General features: G+C 42.1%; 1 protein-coding gene across 2 annotated transcripts in view; it reads right to left on the bottom strand.

Annotated features, from left to right (window-relative positions):
* Positions 1 to 5,107: 5,107 nt before the first annotated feature.
* The window catches only part of KHDRBS3 (KH RNA binding domain containing, signal transduction associated 3), a 738,992-nt gene continuing 721,753 nt past the window's right edge, over positions 5,108 to 22,346 (bottom strand). For both annotated transcript variants that reach the window (XR_003854946.1, XR_003854947.1), the window contains one exon: positions 5,108 to 5,671. The gene's annotated coding sequence lies outside the window, so the exon portion shown is untranslated. The remainder of the gene's footprint in view (positions 5,672 to 22,346) is intronic.

The following is a 22,346-nucleotide window of genomic DNA, read 5'->3' as shown; positions in this document are numbered from 1 at the left end:
CAAACCAGACCACAATAACTGGCAAGTACGCAAATACCAAGAAGATCCCATGCTACTGATGCCAGTAATAGCAGAGGGCATTCCCTAAGTCAACTTGATAAATAGCAGTGAATGGACTTCTCCAAAAACTTCTCCAAACCTTTTTTAAACCCAGCTACACTAACTGCACTAACCACATCCTCTGGCAACAAATTCCAGGGCTTAATTGTGCGTTGAGTGAAAAATAATTTTCTCCGATTAGTCTTAAATGTGCTACTTGCTAAACTCATGGAGTGCCCCCTAGTCTTTCTATTATCCAAAAGTGTAAATAACCAAATCACATCTACTCGTTCAAGACCTCTCATGATTTTAAAGACTTCTATCATATCCCCCCCCCCCCCCCCCCCTCAACAGTCTCTTCTCCATGCTGAACAGCCCTTCTTCAGCCTTTCCTCATAGGGGAACTGTTCCATCCCCTTTATCATTTGGTTGCCCTTCCCAGTACCTTCTCCATTGCAACTATATCTTTTTTGAGATGCGGCGAGCAGAATTGTACACAGTTTTCAAGGAGCGATCTCACCATGGAGCAATAGAGGCATTATGACATTTTCCATTTTATTAACCATTCCTTTCCTAATAATTCCTAACATTCTGTTTGCTTTTATTGACTGCTGTAGCACACTGAGCTGATGATTTCAAAGTATTATCTACTATGATGCCTAGGTCTTTTTCCTGGGTGGTAGATCCTAATATGGAACCTAACATCGTGCAACTACAGCAAGGTTTATTTTTCCCTATATGCAACACCTTGCACTTGTCCACGTAAATTTCATTTGCCATTTGGATGTCCAATCATCCAGTCTCACAAGGTCCTCCTCTAATATATCACAATCCGCTTGTGATTTAACTACTCTGAATAATATTGTATCATCCGCAAATTTGATAAGATCATTCCCCATATTCCTTTCCAGATAATTTATAAATATATTGAAAAGCACTGGTCCAAGTACAGATCCCTGAGCCACTCCACTGTTTACCCCTTTTCCAGAGAAAATTGACCATTGAATTCTACTCTCTGTTTCCTGTCTTTTACCCAGTTTGTAATCCACAAAAGGATATCCCCTCCTATCCATGACTTTTTAGTTTTCTTAGAAGCTTCTCACGAGGGACTTTGTCAAACGCCTTCTGAAAATCCAAATACACTACATCTACTGGTTCACCTTTATCCACGTTTACTAACCCCTTAAAAAAAATGAAGATTTGTTAGTTAAGACTTCCCTTGGGTAAATCCATGTTGACTGTGTTCCATTAGACCATGTCTTTCTATATGCTGTATGATTTTGATCTTTAGAATAGTTTCCACTATTTTTCCTGTCACTGAAGACAGGCTCATTGGTCTATAGTTTCCTGGATCGCCCCTGTAGCCCTTTTAAAATATTGGGGTTACACTGGCCACCCTCTAGTCTTCAGGTACAATAGATGATTTTAACGATAGGTTACAAAATGTAACTAATAGATCGGAAATTTCATTTTTGAGTTCCTTCAGTACCCTAGGATGCATACCATTCAGTCCAGGTGATTTGCTACTCTTTAGTTTGTCAATCTGGCCTACTACATCTTCCAGGTTCACAGTGATTTGGTACAGTTCATTTGACTCATCACCCTTGAAAACCATCTCCGGAACTGGTATCTTTCCAACATCCTCATTAGTAAACATGAAGCAAATAATTAAATGAGTCTTTCTGCAATGGCCTTATCTTCCCTAACAGCCCCTTTAACCCCTCGATCATCTAACGGTCCAACCGACTCCCTTACAAGTTTCTTGCTTCAGATATATTTTTTAAAGTTTTTATTATGAGTTTTTGCCTCTACGGACAACTTCATTTCAAATTCTCTCTTCGCCTGTCTTATCAATGTTTTACACTTAACTTGACAATGCTTATGCTTTTTCCTATTTTCTTCAGATGGATCCTTCTTCCAATTTTTGAATGATTTTTTTTTTTGCCTAAAGTAGCCTCTTTGACCTCAACTTTTAACCATGCCGGTAATCGTTTTGCCTTCCTTCCACCTTTCTTAATGTGTGGAATACATCTGGACTGCACGTCTAGGATATTTTTAAATAATGTCCATCCCTGTTGAGCACTTTTAACCTCTAGCAAGTCCTGATGTTACATTTTTCCAGTCAATATAGGGTAATTAAAATCTCTCATTATTAATGCACTACCAATTTGGTTAGCTTCCCTGATTTCTCTTAGCATTTCATCTGTCTGACCATTTTGTCTAGCTGGATGGTAGCATACTCCTATCACTATACTCTTACCTAACACACATGGGATTTCTACCCATATAGATTCTACTGCGCATTTAGTCTCTTGTATGATCTTTATCCTGTTGGACTCTATACCCTCCCAGACATAAAGTGACACACCTCCCACCAAGTTGATCCTATCATTGCAATAAAATTTGTACCCTAATATAGCACTGTCCCATTGCTCCTCCTTCCACCAGGGCGCTGTGATGCCAATTATGTCAATCTCATCATTTACTGCTATACACTCTATCTCTCCCATCTTACTTCTTCTAGCATTGGCATACAGACATTTCAAAGTATGTTTTTTGGTTGTATTAACAACCTGCTTTTCAGTTGATAGGGTTAATTTGGAAATCTTTAGCTCAGGTGATTTTTTACATATAGGCACATGGACTACATTTGTTTTTAGTGGAACCTCTCCGTTGGGATGCCCTAACTCTCCTGTTTCATTAGGTATCTTTCAAGGATACATTCCTCCGAAGCATGCACTGCTGAGTGACCACTGGCTTTCCCCCTTGTTCTTTATCTCCTTTTTAAAAGTGAGTGCCAGCAGCTTAGTTCCACTCTGGTTAAGGTGGAGCCCCTTCCATCTCTTGCCTTATTTAAATCTCATCTAAAAACACATCTTTTTGAGATTGTTTTTACATCTTAACCCCTTATTGGCCCACTTACACCTTCATTAAATTTTAACAGTCATAATAAATGAAATTCCCAGTCTTTTTTGCCCGTATGCTTGTCTTGATTAGATTGTAAGCTCTACTGAGAAATACTCATGTTTTTGCTTTTTTCTCTTTTCTTTGCTCTCGGCTTTCCTTCCATGCACTAACCCAACTTCTCCCTGTTTCTTGTACTCTCCAATTACACTATCCCTCTTCCCCCTCAAGCATTTCTTTCCCCTTCTTCCTCATCCTCTCGCCAGGCATTTTCATCTTAATCCTGTCTCCTTCCCCTGGGCATTCTCTTTCCTTCTCCTCTCATTCTAACCACCCAGTAGCATCCCCACAATCCCTCCCTCTCCCAGGCTGAGCTGACTACAGCCATAGTTTCAAAGAAGCTTCCACCTTTCCTTGTTCCTGATCAGAAATTACTCTTGTAGCAGTATGCCCATCTCAAGTTCTCATGTGGTGGGCCACGATTCCATCTATTTTCAACTTTGAGATGCCCAGTACATAGACAGGTGAAGATGGTAGTGGCAGGAAAACTGTATGTAGCATCAGGACCAAGGAGGCTTAAGCCAGAAGTAGCAACTCAACACAAGCAGACACAGATCCTCCTGCATATGGTGTGACCTCTCCTATTCTTCATTTGTAACTGTGTTAGAAACATAACAGGTGCGAGAGGTACAGGTCAGGCTTCACTTGATTGAACGTTTTATGACAGACAAAAGGCATTCCAACCAATTGAAACCTAACATGCATGGCTTCCCTAAAGATGTGCTTGTTGCTGCTTCCTCCATGCTAGACTAGAGTGATCTGCAACATGCAGATGGTAGCAGGGCCCCTTGTAGCTACGGAGGCCCAGGCAATTGTTCTGCTTGTTTCTCCCCCTTCCAATAATGCAAATCCAACCTATCAGGTCACAGTGGCACCCTTCATGACTTCCCAGCTCAACCTACCCAAAGGCTAGCATTGGATGTGGTTTATTATAAAAGGGCAATTGTAGATGTTAAGCACAGTAAGTGATTAAAAAAAAAAAAAAGGCTGGAAGATGAGTGAATCAAAGAAACAAAAAGGAAGACACCTCCCTGTATATGCTAGGATGGGATGCAGCAAAAAAACAAGGGTAAACATGGTAGAAAGAAAAATTCCAGAAGAATGAGAATATTGACAGAGAAAGAGAGAAACTTGAATATAGAGGAGATATTTTAACCTCCTATTAAGAGCAAATGTATTGTTGCATTTCAGTAAAACATAAAATGCCCATGTGAGGTGTATTGTATAATAAATTCATGATAGAAACAATTAGAAATATATATAATATGATTTGAAAGTGCTGTGAAGAAAGAATTCAAAGCAGAAGTGGTAAAAACAGAAGCCAAGAAACCTAAGTTTTCAAAACAGCCAGGGAGAAACATTTTTTATGCTAACAATGAAAGTTTGCATATTCTTCAATAAAGTGTGTTTAGGCTGTATAAAAAATTGGGAAATGGAGACTTTAAAGTATTTTATTAAAATAGGCTCACGCTGTGAAGTAAAATAATGAACTGCATATAGCACAAATTGTGTAACATTGTTTCTTGTATTTGTGATCATTTTCAAAATATTTTACAACTTTTGCAAATACTAACTGTACAAGGTAAAATAGTAAAAAGCACACAGTTGATCAAAAACCACTGTTTTTATAAGCAAACGATAAAACAGGAAGTAGGACAAAGATGACAAATAGAAGAACTAGATATAGGTCAGATATCACATTAATGATCAGATTTGAAGAAAATACAGATATACTTTCTCTTTACAAAATGTGAGACTGACTCATATGTAACTGAACCTCAACTTTATCAGCTTTTTATAGACGAGAAAGAGTGTGATATGATAAACTTGAAAATCTTATGCAAGATTTGATTTTAGTGTTTGAAAATAAAACATCTAAAATTCAGTACTTGTGTCATTATGTCACATAAACAGCAATTGGAAAATGTGCTATCGTGTAGGTACTGCTAAGCAAACACATTATCAATGCATGAAATCCCACCTTGAAAAGCCAGGACTAGAAAACATTGTGTTAGATTTTTATTATCAGAGGAGATAAACTCATGAGATTTATTAAAATAGGATCACAGTGTACCAGTAAGAGTCAGAGAGAGAATGAACAGCATCATAGTCCACTGGATTCAAACCTTTATTTTAAATAAAATAGCAAGGAAGAAAATGGAAAACAAATTTAGCTATACTAGTAATAATTGGCCTGGCTATTCAGTTTATAATTAACCTCTTCATACAAGTACATTCTTAGCTAAGTGGGCTATACTGTATACATAGCAAACTAATGCTTGCAAAAATCTACTGTTTACAGAGCCTTATTCTTCTATGCAGTGTTCCTTTCTACTGCTCTTCTCTCTCAAAATTATAAATATGTACACAAAAAAAAAAAAGAAGCAAGGATTCATTTTTTTGTTCTTCAATTTAAATTTAAAGCAAAGTTCTTTATTAATTGCAGCAGGCTGTGACTCATTTTATAGATAAGACAAAACATGACAAGATATTGCAACAATGTAAAAATTACACACCTTATAGAATTATATAGCTTTTAATACATGAAATTAAAACGTATAAAAAAAAAAGATTGTCAGGCTCCAATGGTTATTTCATCATTGCTTAGGCACATTGGCGAATATTGTGCACTGCTCTTAAGCAGCTCGTAATTAGGTTGCAGAAGTCCCTGAAAAAGAGCAAAATGACACACATTTATAGACACTGGAAACTAATAATTGCCACTGAGCCTCTAGGGGCTGTCAGGTTATAGGCAACAGAAAAAAAGCAATTAAAAATTAAATGAGTGTATGTATATGAAAAACAATGCAGAATTGTAGCTAATTTTTTTAATCCAGTGCATGGATTAAAAGTAGGCTTATGTTTAATAAAAATAAACCCAATGATTATATACTGTATGATCATTAAAACACAATTCATTTACAGTTTTTCATATACAATAGAAAGTTATACAGTGGATAGCTGATCTGTTTTCCTTGCAAGTAGCCTTAGATATGATTACAGATAACAAAAGAAAACTACAAGGCAATGGATTCTCAAGTCCTAGAGGCCCCCAAGACAGCCTGCTTTTTAGGCTACTCAAAATAGATCTGACTACATTTTACATATTAATCATGCGGATATGCATATTTTAGTTACCCTGGAAGCTGGACATGTTTGGAATCTTGAGGAACAGAACTGAGAACCACTTAGCAGAGTAAGTTAGCAAAAGCCAATGGCTGCAACTACAGTATATATTTTATAAATAGTAAATCAAACAAAACCAAACAAAATAGTTCTGAAAGATTTGTAGACAGGCATACCAGTCTCGTAAATTGCATACTTAAAATATTTCACTTTTCTTTTGCATTTCCCATTTCCAAGTAGCTATTGCTTTCTTTTTCATACTACGTATGCATTCTCCTTGTCACTATTTTGGATACTGTGGTAACAGTTCAGAGATATGGCAGCAAGGCAGAAAGAACCCCAAGATGTAGCATGAGAAGTATTAGCAGCAAGGCAAAGTGGCATGGGAGATGTCTGTCTTCTTGCTACACCACTTAACCCTTGTTCAGAACAAGAGAATAATCTGTCATTAGTATCTCTTTTGCAACAAACTTTTATTACATTCCCTGCTTGAAATTGATCTTGCTGCTGAATGGAATTTTGGTTTGCTTGTGAAATTTGCCTTCCGATTTAAACTTTTGTCACAAACAGAACATGTAAATGGTCTCAACAGTATGGCTTTACTACTAATTTATGAGATGTGCTTTATTAAAAAAGCTTTTTTCATATTCAATAGCTTTCCCTTTGATAATATCCTGGTGTGGTATTAGTTCTCTCTTCCTACTGAACAATTTACCACATTCAGAACATAAAAGGTCTCTTCTGTGCATCTTTTCTCTTCTGTGTACATTTATTCCTTCTGAGGGTTTTTGAGAACAACACACCCCAGTATAACAAAAAAGAAGAGAGAGAGAGAACTATGTTGGGATCCTAGAGAACCAGAAGAGAGATGGGATGGATTTAGAAATTTTTTTTTCTCTTTTCTATTCTATTTCTCTAAAGTCTATAGAAGAACTGGAATTTACTCTAGAAGCATAAATGCCCAGCTGCTTTCCAGAAAACTGAAGGCAATATGAACATGGGAGAACAGATGCTGGATAGAAAAGGATAAACAAAGGAGATAAAAATACACCAAAAGTTAATTTACAGAAAAAGTTAGAGAAATATCAGTATTATTAAGAGATAATCAAACTATTACTGTAAAGAGACAGCTACCTATAATCGGTATTTTAGGCTACCAAACAGGTTACAATGGTATTGGGTCTGTATCAGAAGACTTATGAGGAGAAGCTGAATGAATGAATGAATATGAATATGAATAACCTGGAAGTGTAGGGGAGACATGATACAGACCTTTGGATACCTGAAAGATTTTAATGATGCATGATCCTCAAATCTTTTCCATTGGAAAGCAACAGCAGAATTAGGGGTCATGATATAAAACTCCAGGAGGGACAACTCAGAATCAACATCAGGAAACATTTCTTCATGGAGAGGGTGGTGGATGCCTGGACTTGCCTGCCGGAAGAGGTGGTGAAGATGAAAACAGTAAACAAATTTAAAAAGGCATCGGATAAACACTGTGGATCCCTAAGAGCTGGAGGTGGAATGAAGAAAAAGGGACATGGGGGTAACCTGCAAGGAGCAGCAGCTACTAGCCCTAACAGAAGACATGGGAGAGTTCTACCCTTAACCAATTAGCCTTGATGCAACTGCAACGCTGCTCTCATGTTCTATGATGGGGGGAGGGGGAATTTGTTTCAGATCACAGCCAATGATGGGCCCTGATTTTATGGTCTGGGGTACTGATACATAAACATTAGGGGAAAAAGCACAAGACTGTTTTTATGGCTAAGTCCAAAAGAAAAGCATGTTCAAAAAGTGTTATCTGAATTATCAAGAAGGCTGCTCAATCTGTAAAAATGTTGCCAGCAGTAATTTTGTTATGGGTTGACAATTGCTTGGTTTTGAATGTTAATATTACTACCCTTAACATATAGCTCCAGGGTAACCTGCATGGAGCAGCAGTTACTACACTAACAGAAAAATGGGGGTAACCTGCATGGAACGGCTGTTACTACCCTTCATATAAAGCTTGGGGGCAACTACATGCAGCAGCAGTTACTACCATAAGAAACTTGCTGGGCAGACTGGATAGACTGCCATTACTATGTTACAATTTCATAAACAGCAGCAACATCAAGAGAAATGAAAAACATAGTTTAAAGCCCCAGTCAGAATAATAATGCTGACTCCTTCAAAGTTTCTCTCACAAACCAATCATAACTACAAATTATTATACAGAACAGGTTTTGATTCTATGACTCCTGGCTATTCTAATTGGGATGGTAAACTCTAGTCAAGTCTTGCCCTTTTCAATCCCTTTCCTGTGTTTTTACTTGGAGTGGCAGAAGGGGTCCCCAGGCTAGTACTGTGATCCTCCCCTATTTCCAATGCTAGTGGGTAAAGCTGCAGACCAGTGTTTGCCAGATGTCCCACTTGCTTCCCTTGACTGATATCTTTCCTGCAGTAAATACACTGAGTGAAAGGCAGGTACTCCCCCTCACTTTAAAGTGCCTCCAGATCAGGATTTCTGCTATAATCTCTTCTCTTCATTCTTGGAGGCTGAAGCTGACACTATAGTTAAGATAGAGGGTGGACCCTGTGTAAAAATGCCAGGGCATCATTCATGCACCGCCTGCTCTTCCTAGGGGTTGATCTCAACATTGTCAGCATCATCCCTGTCCCCTATCACTGAACTGGAGGCAAAGATGTTACTGACTAAACTTATCAAATTCTCTTCAATAGATTCTGATTCAGAGAAACCCGGATGAGATTCTTTCCCTGAATCAGTTGGTGAAAATACTGATTTTTGGCATTGCACTTCTGTTACCCTATCCTGGGAGGATGCCAGTGTTATTTGATCCAGATAGCAGTTATAGGCTAGCTAAAAAGATGTTGCACCATTATTTGTCCTCTGGCTTGCCAACTTGTCCTGCCTTGGCTCTGACAAGGCAGTGAGGTGACACAGGCAAGAGCTGTTTGCTATATTTACCATGTGTTTTTTTTTTCTCAGCAGCACACAGTCATAGACTTCAATGGACTGAAGAAACAGCAAGGAAGGCTGTCTAACAAAGCCGTGAGGGCGACAAAACAGGATTAGCAGCCAGATGTCCAAATGATTTCCTTTATTGGGTATTACCCATTTTTATGCCACACTATATAATCCTACTCTGAATTAAGTCCTATTGAAATTGGGCTTCAACTCTGAAAATTTTATGAACTTCCTAAATGAGTGTTGATCGATATATTTAGCCTGCAACATTCTCTCTCATGCTAAAAAAAAATAAAAAATGCTATTTGGTCTTAAAGTAGTTTTGTCCTGCATACATTTATTGACAGTTTTTTTACATGTACGTTTCCAACTATGTGCTTGAAAGAAAATAATGCATTGCTTTAAGATTAAAATAATTAAACAAATATACTTTTATTTATGCTACTCAAAGCACAATAAAGCTGTTAGAAAACTACAGTGTGACATTCAACTATTAACTTAGAACTTGTATGATTTCAATGTGAATTCTATAAAGAAGTGTACAGTTATTCTTAAGTATTTATATTTAAATTTGCATCATAAAAACAAGAAATAGGTACAACCAAAGTGTCAAAACAGGAAAAATCAGTCTTGATTACATTATCTTATTATTAATACACCCAGGAGGAAATGATTCGGTTATTACTGTATATTGGGACTACAATTAGGGATTCAACTGGTACATATTGCATTAGTTAGTAGAAATCCAGTGAAACAGTTCAATAAGAAGGGAAAATGACACCGTAGAAATTTCTAATATTAATATGCACACAAAAGGGACTTCATTGGTTTAGGTCATTAAAATCAACTTAAGTTACAGTAAGAATGCTAGTCTGTCATGTCATGATAGGTTCTTTCCTAAGCTATGATTTCAAATGTTTCTTTGAATACTAGTGCAAGGATCCATCCAAAAAAGAAAACAAGAGAAAAAAAAAAATATTAACTCATGTGAAATCATTCCTCCAACCTCCACTGCGCTCAGGTATGCCTCTTTTCTCAATAGTGGTCATTTTATGAGTGAAAAACATTGTTATCCATGTGATATGCATAGAAAATTATCATCTTTGTGTGTCCCATGAGAAAAATTTTTTTTTGTATTTTGGGTTCAAGTAAGGTTCTTAAGTTCTTAAGGGTCAACTTTTGCTGTGATATTAAGAGCAGAACCTAAAGAAATGAAATCAATCAGTAATTATGCTTAAAAAGTCAGCACAAACATATTTTGGAACATGACTGAGGAAGTGAGCCCTAACATTTAAGGGCTCTAACATTTAAGTGAGCTCTAACATTTAAGTGAGCCCTAACATTTAAGGATAAGCTTAATCAATCTTGATATTACCTCATGATATACAGGGCTTATAGCTTTATTTTCCAAAGGAAAATCAGAACTATCACCCCATCCAAGTAACGAGATAAAACCCATTTAGTTTGCACCGAAAAATGGACGAAACTGATAATTTTAAATAAAAAATGGCATTTTATATACTAAAAAAAGGAGAAATGATTACTTACCTGATAATTTTCTTTCCTCTAACGAGGGCAGATCAATCTCCACCAGTGGGTTATGCGTATCTGCCAGCAGCTGGAGATGGAGCAAAAGCTGAACTGACAACCATATAGTCCTGTCATCAGGCCGCCAGTATTCTCTGGAAAAGCCAAACTGTGGACAAACTAATTATACTTGAAAATTGTACTTCCAACCCAACAGGAAAACTGAACTCAGACAAAAGAAGTAACACATTTGCATTAAATTAAGGGGCTAGAAAGCCACTTACCAATCTTCATTGAAGAGCAGGAATCACACTCTGCAATGTTTACCCTGAAAAGGCTAACCATAATTTCAACATCAGCAGCCTAGGGTGGGTCTGGGATTGCCCTGCCCTCAGAGGAAAGAAAATCATCAGGTAAATAGTGATTTCTTCTTCCTCTACATTCTGGCAGGTCAATCCCCACCAGTGGGATGTACTAAAACTAATCCAGAAAAGGGTGGGAAGCTGTCAGCAGTCCAGTCAATACCGCCTGCATGAATGCAGCATCCTCCCTAGCTTGAACATCCAAGCGGTAATGCTTGGATAAGGAATGCAAAGATGGCCACATCACATTCAGAAAATCTCAGCAGGCGACAACAAACGAAGTTCCACCCACAATACAGCCTGAGGCATCCAAGAATTTGGTCTAATCTGTTTCGGCAAAGCAAACTCAGCAGCCACATAAGGGGCCGTAATGACTTCCTTAATCCAATGGGCTATTGGTGTTCGCGTCGCCGGTGCTCCCTGTTTACTGCCACCATGGAGCACAAAACAGGTGACGAAACTTCTGAACAGATTTAGTCATCTCCAAATATTGCAGCAAATGACACTTGACGTCCAAGGAATGCAAAAGACAGCACTCACTTTCAACTCTGTCCCTGTCCAAGGTGGGCAGGGAAATGGATTAATTCAAATAAAACTCCCAAACCACTTTTGGCAAAAAAAGAGGACAGTCTGAATCTGTATCGCTCCAAGAGGCATACGTAGAAAAGGCTCCCAGCAAGAAAGAACCTGCAGCTCAGATACCTGTTGTGCCGAACAGATTGCTACCAGAAAAAAAAACTGTCTTCAAGGTAAGCAGTCACAAGGAAAGAGCATGCAGCGTCCGAAAGGTTGGACTGCCAAGAAATCCAGGACCAAATTAAGATCCCACAGAGATACCGGAAGTTGTAAAGTGGGGCGAAGATGCTTAACTCCCTTCAAGAAACTGGAAACTCCCTTCAAGAAACTGGAAACTATAATAAACAAGAGCTGCGAAAAACTTTCAAGGTGTTAAGGGCCAAAACTTTAATCATGCCATCCTGTAAGAATTCCAAAATCAAAGGAATTTATTTTCTACAAGAATCTCTTACTCATTCTCCTATTGGAGAACTCAGAGCAAGTTACAAGATTACTGAGTAATTTACAAACATATAGATACATAAACATAGCACAAGCACATAGAAAGTAACTTTTAAACAAGTTCACGAGTACACATGCGTGTGTTCGACAGTCTGCGCCCAGGGATGCGGCCATTTCATAACATATGCGCATATATGCACGCATGTGATAAAATAGCCTGAACGCTCACACTGTGTAGGTGGGGGGGATTATGCCCTTACTAGTTTTACCAGTTTGTTCCCAGTTCACCCAGATAAGGAATAGGACATCCAACCCCCCCTAATATAATAGCCTCCGTTTACCCCATTAGCCCAGAGCATTAAAACCCCGCTGTTTATTTTTTTTTGTTTTATGACTTACATGACATCCATAGCAGAAATAAAGTTACCTGGCAGGGGAGCCGGGCGCATGCCTGTAAGTGCAAGTATTTATGTGCAAATTTGAAGGTGAAATCTAGGAATATTCACCTGAGAGGATGAGAACCTCGCTCAAACACCAGGCCTTGAAAACTCTCCAAACTTTAATATAGGATAGAGAAGTAGAAAATTTCCTGGCCCAAAATAAGGTGGAAATCACAGCAGGCAAATAAGCCCCCTTCAAAAACTAAGCCCTTTCAATAGCCAAACTGTAAGACAAAATCGACTTGGATCCTTGTGTATCATGGACCCCTGTTGCAACAGATCCTTTGGAGATGGTAGCCTGAGGGGACTGCCCACCAGCAATCTCTGGAGATCAGAATACCATGGCTTCTCAGCCCAATCCAGAGCACTACAAGGATGGTGTTGGATTGACTTCTAATCTTCTGGACAATTTTACCTATCAAAGCCAAAGCGGAAACGCATACAGTAGGGTGCCACGTAGCCACTCCTGAATGAGAGTGCCAATCCCCAGTGCTTTTGAGTTTCATCTGCAACTGAAAAAGCGTGGAACCATCACGCTGTTTAAGGCCACCAAGTCTAGGTCCTGTAGGCCCCAGCGGTTTGCTAGGAGCTGAAAGGCTTCGACCACTAGCTCCAATCCTCCTGGGTCCAAGCTTCTCCTGCTGAAGAAGTCGGCTGATATTGTCCTTTCCAGCAATGTGAGAAGTGGAAATGCTTAGAAGATGCTGCTCGCCCACAACATGAGTGCTTCTATTTCCTCTCACACCTGTTGACTCTTGGTTCCTCCCTGATGAATGATGTAAGCTATTGTTGCTGCTTTGTTGGACATTATCCAGACCACCTGAGCCTCTAAGACACTCTGTGAACTGCAAAGCACCCTAACCAAAACCGCCTGTGCTTCCAATCTGTTGATGTTCCACTGCTGTACTTCTGCATTCCAGTGACCTTGTAACATCAACTCCCGATAGTGAGCCCCCAGCCCAGAAGGCTCGTATCTGTTGTGAGTACCAATCAATCCAGCGCTTAAACTCCCTTCCTGAGATGATCCACCTATAACCACCAGTTCAATTGAGACCTCACCTCCAATGGTAGAATAAGCTTCACCACATAATTCTGTGACTAAAGATTCCATCAGGAAAGCAACTCACACTGAAGAGGTTGCATATGTGCCCTTGCCCAGGGAACTACTTCCAATGCAGCAGCTATCAAACCCAGAACATGCAAATAAGACCTCACAGTTGGGCAAACAGTGATCATCAGGGTTCGGACTTGAACCATCAACTTTTGGATTTGAGTCTCAGCAGAAATGGTCTGCTCTACCTTGTATCGAAGCAAAACCCGAGATACTCCAGAGTCTGAGAAGACTGCAGATTGCTCTTGGCCAGAGTCACTACCCAAGCTAGGTATTGCAGCAACAAAACCACCTTGTGAGAAGAGCAAAGATTCTCTTCCATGCTCTTGCTTGAACCAACCAGTCATCCACATAGGGGTGAACTAGAATCCCGACTTTGCGTAGGGCCACTGTTCCTGCCACCATGACTTTGGAATAGGTCCTGGGTGCTAAGGCCAGCTAGAAAGGAAGGCCTGAAACTGGTAATGATGATTCAGAATGACAAACCGAAGGAACCTTTGATGTTCCCGATGAATAGGAAAATGCAGATATGCCTCAGTCAGATCCAAAGATGTGACCTGTACTGCCATTATGACAGATCACACCACTTCCATCCTGAAATGCGTGACTCGTTTGATGCCCTTGAGAGCCAGTACGGGTCAAAATAACCCTTCCTTCCTGGGCATGACAAAATAAATGGAACAATGGCCCATATTTATTTTTAATTTATACTTTATTACATTTTTGCATTTATACAGAAATTGTAACAATGTGATGTACACAAAACTGATTAGAAAAAACTTTCCAGCAATATAAAAATTCTTGACAAATACCAATCATCATAATCTTATTACAAAACACATTGAATCTAATAAAGAAACTGTGGAGACCAAGAAAAAGAAATTATAGCACATTACATTAAAGAAATAAATATTTCCTAACATGCTTAAAGCTGTAAGGCCTCGCCAATCTTCCCTATTTTACCAATACCTTAAGGAGGATCTGTGGAACAAGGACTAGCATCCAAATAGGAACGAAGCTGTTACAGATCATTAAAAACATATTTAGTATCCCCACAAAGCAATATACATCGACATGGAAAGAGTAACAAATTTTACTCCTCTATCGATCACCTCCCCCCTCATCGCAAGAAAATTCCTCCTCTTTAACTGTGTTGTCTTCGCAATATCAGGGAAGACTTGGATTGTTTGCCCATAGAATTTTAACTTTTGAAACCTGAAATAATGTCTCAGTACATTATCCCTTTCATGTAGAAAGGAAAACTGCACAAGTAAAGTTTGTCTTGACTTTATATCCGCCTCAAAAGATTTTTCCAGAAAATCAGTTAAGTTCAAATTTAATTCTTCTTGACTTTCCTGTTGTATTATACTTCCACCCAGTGGTTGTCTCATTGGCAGGTAATACACTGTGGATATTACAGGTAATGCGCTTGATGAATATTTCAATATATTTAAAAAAGTAGCTTTTAAATAGTTCCACTGGGGACAATAGTTTTGTCTTAGGAAAATTTAGAATTCTTAAATTTTCTCTCTTTGACAGATTTTCAAGATTTTCCATCTTATTTTCAATCATTTTATCAGACTTTATCAGGTTAAATTGAATATTTTCAATCTCTTTTACTTTCCCATCCATTACTTCTAGTTGTTTCTCCACCGTCACCACTTTTTCTTCTACTACCTGCACTTTGGTAATAGCTTCTTAGACAGTAGCACTTGGTGTGTATTCATCGACTTCTGCATAGAAATCAAAATATTCCTTATTTCTTCTAAGGAAGGCGCGAGAGCTGGAGTAGCGCTATAAATGGTAATATTGTTATTACTCACAGTTCCTGCCTCCATAAGGCCTTCACCACTTTTTCCTTGTTGTTCTGGGCTTTGCTGTTTCTCCCAGTCCTCATGGCTCCTGGAACCTGGTCTCCCAAGGTTCACAGAAGAGTCAGAATAACTCTCCTCTCTTCTCTGGACGGCAGCTGCCATTAAAGAATTATCTGTAAGAGCAAGATGGCCTGCAACTCAAGTGGTCTTTCCAAACGGCAATTCCCTGGATTGCCCTTGGGGTGGGTCCGGTATTATTGGTGCACCCGGGCTTAATGATATTTCCAGAGTCAAGGGGCTCGGTAGCTGCTCCTTACCGGCTCCAGTGACTTCAGCATCCAGGTTATCTGCTGGCGTGTTTGTGAAGGCTTCATCAATCCTCGGCTGTCGAAGGTCCCAATCCGGGGTTGAGGTAATGTCACGTATTCGGGCTTTCCTTTGGTATGTGGCATGTTCTTTTATTTTCTCCGAAGAAGAAAATGAAATAAGGAAGCTCAAGAAGAAAAATTCAGTGACAGCCGGAGACAGCAGCCTTCACGCCCTTACAACTCAGCGGCCATCTTGCTCTCCCACAATGGCCCATATTTTGCTGCGATTCAGGAACAGGAATTGCAGCTTTCAGGTCCAACAGCCCTTGTAATGTAGCTTCCAGTTCTACCCTCTTCTGAGGGGAGTTGCATGCAGATATCAAAGGCATGTGGAGGACAATGTGAAGAAATTCTAAAGCATATCCATCCGAATCACTTTGAGGACCCATTGATCTGAAGTATTCTGGGCCCACCTGTGATAAAAGTGAAACAGAAGCCCACTTACTTCTCTTGCACCAATAGGTGAGCTTGCAAATCTTCATTGAGAAGATCGAGGGGCTCCACTTCCAGAGCCCGCACCCTTTCCAGGCCTTTGGGGGCAAAAGGACAGAGATCTGTGGAAGTGACGAGCTCTCTGGGAAGAACTTTCCCTATAAGTCTGAAAATGCCAGTAGTCTCGAGAGTGGCCACTTGTCTGAAAAGTCCAGGAAACTGGCTTCTTGTCCTTTAGCAAGCAAGGGACCTGAGTTTTCCCCCATTTATTTGCCATTTTCTCCAACTCATTGGTAAACAAAAGCGAACCTTTGAAGGGCAGCTTGGTAACACCGGACTTTGAAATAGTATTTGCCATCCAGTTTTGCAGCCACAGCTGTTGTCTACCTGCTGTAACAAACTCCTCTGGTGGATGGGCGAACCAGGTCACAGCCCATATCAGCTAAGAAGGCAGCCCCTGATTGTACCATAGGTTGCCTATCTGAAGAGGCACTGCCAGAGCCTTGAGAAAGACTCAAGGTAGCTCGAGCTATCAGGGCAGAACAAGAATCAGTTTGCAAGTTCATTGCCACTGCCTCAAAGACTTGCTTTAGGATAGCCTCAATTCCCCTATCCTGAGCATCTTTAAGAGCTGCACCTCCCTCTACAGGGATTGGTGGTTCGTTTCGAAACAGAATACACCAAAGCATCCACCTTAGTGAAAAAGAACTGCTCTATGGCCTGTGGATCCAAGGGATATAAACCAGCCGAGGCATGCCCTCCTTTAAAGGACGCCTCAGGCAAATTTCATTCCAGATCAACTCCTGAATCGCATCCAGAGAGGAAAGAAACATGAGACCTTTTGTAGGGTGACCAAAATGGGGTCTTCCTTCTGTACTCTAAGGAGTCAGTCCCAGCCACTCCAAGAGTCTTCAAAGTCAGAGATCAAGCTTGACAACTCACTTCTATGAAAGAAACAGAGAAGAGTTCTTTATGGCTCCAAATCTGGAGGAATCTCTCCTTCCTCAACTGGAGAGCCACCACCATCATCAGTGTCATCTTGATCCACCTGCATCCGAGCCTTGTCAGGCTGTGCTGCACCATGGTGCTTGATCGTGGTAGCAGGCACAGAACAACTCAACTCTGAGCACATGGACCTAAACCAGTAGGTATAGTTGACTCAGAAGACTGCCACTGTAGAAATATCTGTAAGCCCTGGAAGAATTCCACCCAGAAAAAAAAGAGAATGGCTCTGAACCTGACATTCTGAGAGTGAGTTCCCCTGAGGAGTTGGCACGTTGATCAGTCGAAGGAGGGGACACCAGTGTCGTTTTGCTCTCGGTCTCACATCCCTCAGACCGAGGAGATGGAGCATTGTCAGCAAAATCAGAAGGAGGTAAATACCCATGAGCATCTAGACAGCACTGACACAGGATTAAAGAAAGCTTCGGCTGTATTGCCCTGATGTGGCAAGCAGCACAAATAGATAAGCACTTAGACTTCTTCGCTGCGGGCGCCATGGTTGTAAAGTGCTCAGTCAGGTATAGGCACGTGCCCAGCCAGATGCACAAATAAGTGTGATTAGGTACCCGAGCATAAAAGCCGTGATCATAATAGATGCACAAAAAAATGTGCATCCAGATTCATGCATATAGTACACTTGCTGAAACTAGATACCTAAACCAGGCGTCCAGGTACACACACGCTGAAGGAGGCACTCAAGATAGGTGCCCAAAGTATGGAGCCTGAAACAAGAACGCCCAATTTTTGGACGCACAGTTGGCAAAAGACGCACAATAGGGATGTGCAGGCATGCACCTAGGGTATACAGGAAAAAATGCGCGAAATCACCCTTGCGGCCTACCAGAAACCAAAAAAGGGAGAAGCCTGAGAGTGGGGCCTAGCCAAATAGCTGCTCAACCCACTGTGCTGCACTACCGCCACACCTCACAGAACTCCTCAGAGATGTGAGCAGGAAGGCTGAACGCCAAAGAAAAATACCCAGTAGGAAAACTCCATTCTTTCTCCTGCCTTTTTTTTTTTTTTTTTAAAAATAAAGCGCAGTTGCTTGCCTGTAACAGGTGTTCTCCTAGGACAGCAGCCTAGGAGATGGGTGACATCATCAGATAGAGCCTGGCATGGAAAACTTTTGCCAAAGATTCTAGAAGCTTTGACTGGCACACTGAGCACGCCCGGCATGCCACTATCCGTGCATCCACGTGAGGTTCCCCTTCAGTCTCGTAACATAGAAAAATACGAGTGAAAAAATAAAATAAAAACGAAGGAGAAAACCAACTCCGCGGGGTGGCAGGTGGGTTTCCTGAAGACTAACATCCTGCTGTCCTAGGAGAACACCTGTTACAGGTAAGCAACTGCGCTTTCTCCTAGGACAAGCAGGATAGTAGTCCTCACTGATGGATAAATATCAAGCTCCTTGTTGTTCCCTGCAACAACTAAGACTAACAGATACCAACAAACATGGCACCAACAGGTACAATTACAACTGAGGTACTGTTGATGGTGGGGAAACAGCTTGGTTTCAGCTTCCAGGGGGCCTTGGTAAGAAGGTTTGGGTTTAAGTATGGAAGAGATTACACAGGACAGATTGGCCGAATCTACTGTCTTGTCAATCATCCTTTTCCAAGCAGTAATGGGCGGCAAACGTTTGTAGGGAGCCCTGCAGATTTTGACAATGGGGACCGTCCATATGTGGGTCACCAACGTCACCATAGCCCTCACAGAATGAGCTTTAACTCTGCCATCTAGATGAAGACCTGATTGTGCATAATAGAAAGATATGCAGTCTGCTTGCCAGTTGGATAAGGTCTGTTTGCCCACAGCAACCCATATTCTGTTCTTGTCAAAAGATATGAACAGTTGGGTGGACTGCCTATGGCCTGATGAGAGTTCTAAATAGAAGGCCAGAGCTCTTTTGCAATCCAATGTAGGTAGATCCCGCTCCCCTATGAGGGAATGGGGCCTCGGAAAAAAGGTGGGCAACACAATGGACTGATTGATGTGAAAATCAGTCATGACCTTCAGCACAAACTTGGTATGCGTATGCAGGACCATATGATCATGAAAGAATTAAGTGTAGGGCAAGTACGTGACCAAGGCCTGAAGGTTACTTACCCTATGAGCCTAAGTAACTGCTACCAGGAAAAAGACTTTCCAGGTGAGGAATTTCAGCTCACAGGTGTGCAAAGGCTCATACCTAGGAAGCATGAGCCGCACCAACATGATGTTGAGATCCCAGGACACAACAGGGGGCGTTAGCTTAATCAGGCCCCGCATAAAGCGACCTACAATGGACTGAACTGAGATGGGTGTGCCAGCTATCCCACTATGGTAAGCACTGACCGCACTCAAATGGACCCTGACTGAGGTGGTTTTGAGTCCAATCTTGGAAAAGTGCCACAAATAACAGAGAAATCTTGGCACTGGGCAAGTGAATGGTTCTAAGCCTTGCTCCCCACACCAGGCTGAGAACCTCTTCCACTTATAAGATTTCCTGCTGGAAGGCTTCCTGGAGACCACCAGCACCTGGGACAAGTTATCAGACAGGTTCAGGGGCTGAAGGGCCACCAGCACCTGGGACAAGTTATCAGACAGGTTCAGGGGCTGAAGGACTAGACACTCAACATCCAAGCCATCAAGGCCAACGCCCAGAGGTTTGGATGGTGCAGTGGTGCAGTGCAGTGAGTTATCAGGTCGGTCACAGTCCCCAGGCTTATGGGAGTCCTTATCTACAGATCTTGGAGGAGAGGAAACCAGACTTGCCCAGGCCAGTACGGCATCAGTAAAATCATGATTCCCTGGTCCCATTGGACCTTCAGGAGAATCCTCATGAGAAGCGGGATAGGAGGATACGCATAGAGGAGACCAGGGCCCCAATGGAGGGCAAAGGCTTTGGAGGTTGGCACTCATCTGTCCTGAAGAGAGAGCACAAGTTGCTCACTTTGCAATTGTAGGGGGAGGCGAAGAGATCCACATCCAGAGTTCCCCACATGGAAAATCTGGGCTGCTACTGCTGGATTTAAGGACCACTCATGCGGCTGGAAAGAGCACCTCAGGTGGTCTGCAAGTATGTTGAACACCCTAGCCAGGTACGTCACTCGTAGGGTCATACCCTGCGACAGAGCCCAAGCCCAGATCTGCACTGGCTCCTGACAGAGGAGGTACGATACTGTGCCTCCCTGCTTGCTGATACATCACATTGCTACCTGGTTGTCTGTCCGAATCAGGACTGCTTTGTGGAACAGCCAATCCTGAAACGCCCAAAGAGTGTAGCGGATTGCCCAAAGCTCCAGGAAGTTTAACTGGCATCAAGCTTCCTGAGCTGTCCAGATCCCCTGTGTATGGAGGCCGTCCGCATGTGCCCCCCAGCTGTGGAGGGAGGCATCGGTGGTAAAGACTACTTGAGGTAGCGCAGGTTGGAAAGAAACCCCCCTGTTCCAGATTGCTGAGATTCTCCCACCAGGAGAGGGAAATCCTCAGGGGCTGTGTGATGGAGACATGAGCTCCGAAGTCCTGGTATGCCTGCTGCCACTGCAACCACAGAGTCCATTGTGCTCTGTGCATGCAGAGGTGGGCCAAGGGGGTGACATGGGCAGAAGCTGCCATGTGGCCCAATAATCAAAGCAGTAGACTAGCAGTTATCTGTTAACTGCTGCCCACCAAGGCCACCAGCAAGTCAGGGAGAGAGCCCGATCGTGGGGCAAAAACACCCTCGCCTGAGTCGTGCCCAGCCTGGCTCCTATAAAGTCCAGCTGGAGTGACGGGCAGAGGTTGGACTTTGAGCAGTTGATAAACCCCAGAAAGTGCACCACCTGCATTGGAAGGGTCAACACGCTCGGCGCTCAAAGCTCCTTGGAGGGAGCTGCTTTTGACCAACCAGTCATCTAGGTAGGGAACACATGTACCCCTCGATGAATGAGATGTGTTGAAACCACTGCTAGGCACTTGGTGAAGACGCCAAGCCAAACAGCAGTACTCTATAGTGGTAATGAGTTTGCCCCACCACAAAGCGAGGTAATTCCTGTGCCTCCTGAAGATGTCAATGTGAGCGTAGGTGTCTGAGATCAAAGGAACAGAGCCGTGCACCAACTGCGACCAGTGGCAATGCTTTCAGGTTTTCTCACGGTGCTCGGTCCGGTTATTCACTGGCACCAAGGAAGCAGATGTCCAAGAGAGCACCGACAGCGATGAGGGCTGATCACCGGCTCCCCGATCCTTGAAAGTAGCTGCTGGGGGTGTAGAGAGGGACAGCATATCCAATGATTCTCTGCTACCCCCGGGCACCAGGGATACCGAAGCCGGTGTAGGTGGACTGGACTTTTTGGGGCCAAAATGTTTCACCATCTTGTTGAGACAAGCACGACGGCCCTGGGGGGGGGGGGGGGGGGGTCATCTGATCACACAGCTTACACTCTCTGATGTCATGCGATGCCCCCAGGCAGAGGATGCAAACCTCATGTGGGTCCATGATGGACATGGTCTGCGGGCAATGGGGGCATCGGCAAAAAACAGATGCTGCCATGAAAATGAGCCGGCGCGCAGTCGATGGTCAGCTGTGACTGAGAAGCAAGCTGCCAGGAATTGACTGCAAAAAAGGTTGAATGCTAAAACTAACCTGCTGTGCTGAGGGGACACCGTCTGGAGGAAAATGCTCAAAAGCTTGAAAAAGAGAGCACAAACCAGAATGCTGCAAGCATCGCGAGGAAACTAGCACCATGGGAAAAAGGCCTGAAGGGGGACTTAGCATGGACAGTGGCATGCTGGGCATACTCAGTGTGCTGGACAAAGCTTCTAGAAACTTTGACAAAAGTTTTCCGTGCCGGGCTCCATCTGATGAAGTCACCCATCTGTAAGGACTACCATGCTGCTTGTCTTAGGAGAAAAACTTTTACCCGAGCTCAGCCCTTGGCTGAGAGCAGGAATGGGTCCTGCTAATTGAATTTTAAGTCCACGCCAGCCAAGGCTACCGGACTGAGGGCACTCTACTGAGAGAAGGACCGAATGGTATCACCTCAGGAGGCAAGAAATGCTACACAGACGTCTTATCTTCTTGATGTCTCCTTTTGTACTTCTTTATTTTCTTTTACTCACAGGCAATACCCCGCAGGGAAATGCATATCCACCATCTGCTGGAGATGGAGAATACTAGCAGGTTGATGTCGGATAGAACTATGTA

The sequence above is a fragment of the Rhinatrema bivittatum genome, chromosome 2 (genome assembly GCF_901001135.1).
Source record: "Rhinatrema bivittatum chromosome 2, aRhiBiv1.1, whole genome shotgun sequence".
Taxonomy (NCBI): domain Eukaryota; kingdom Metazoa; phylum Chordata; class Amphibia; order Gymnophiona; family Rhinatrematidae; genus Rhinatrema; species Rhinatrema bivittatum.
Note: the sequence above shows the minus strand (reverse complement) of the source record. Positions and strands in the feature narration are given on the sequence as shown.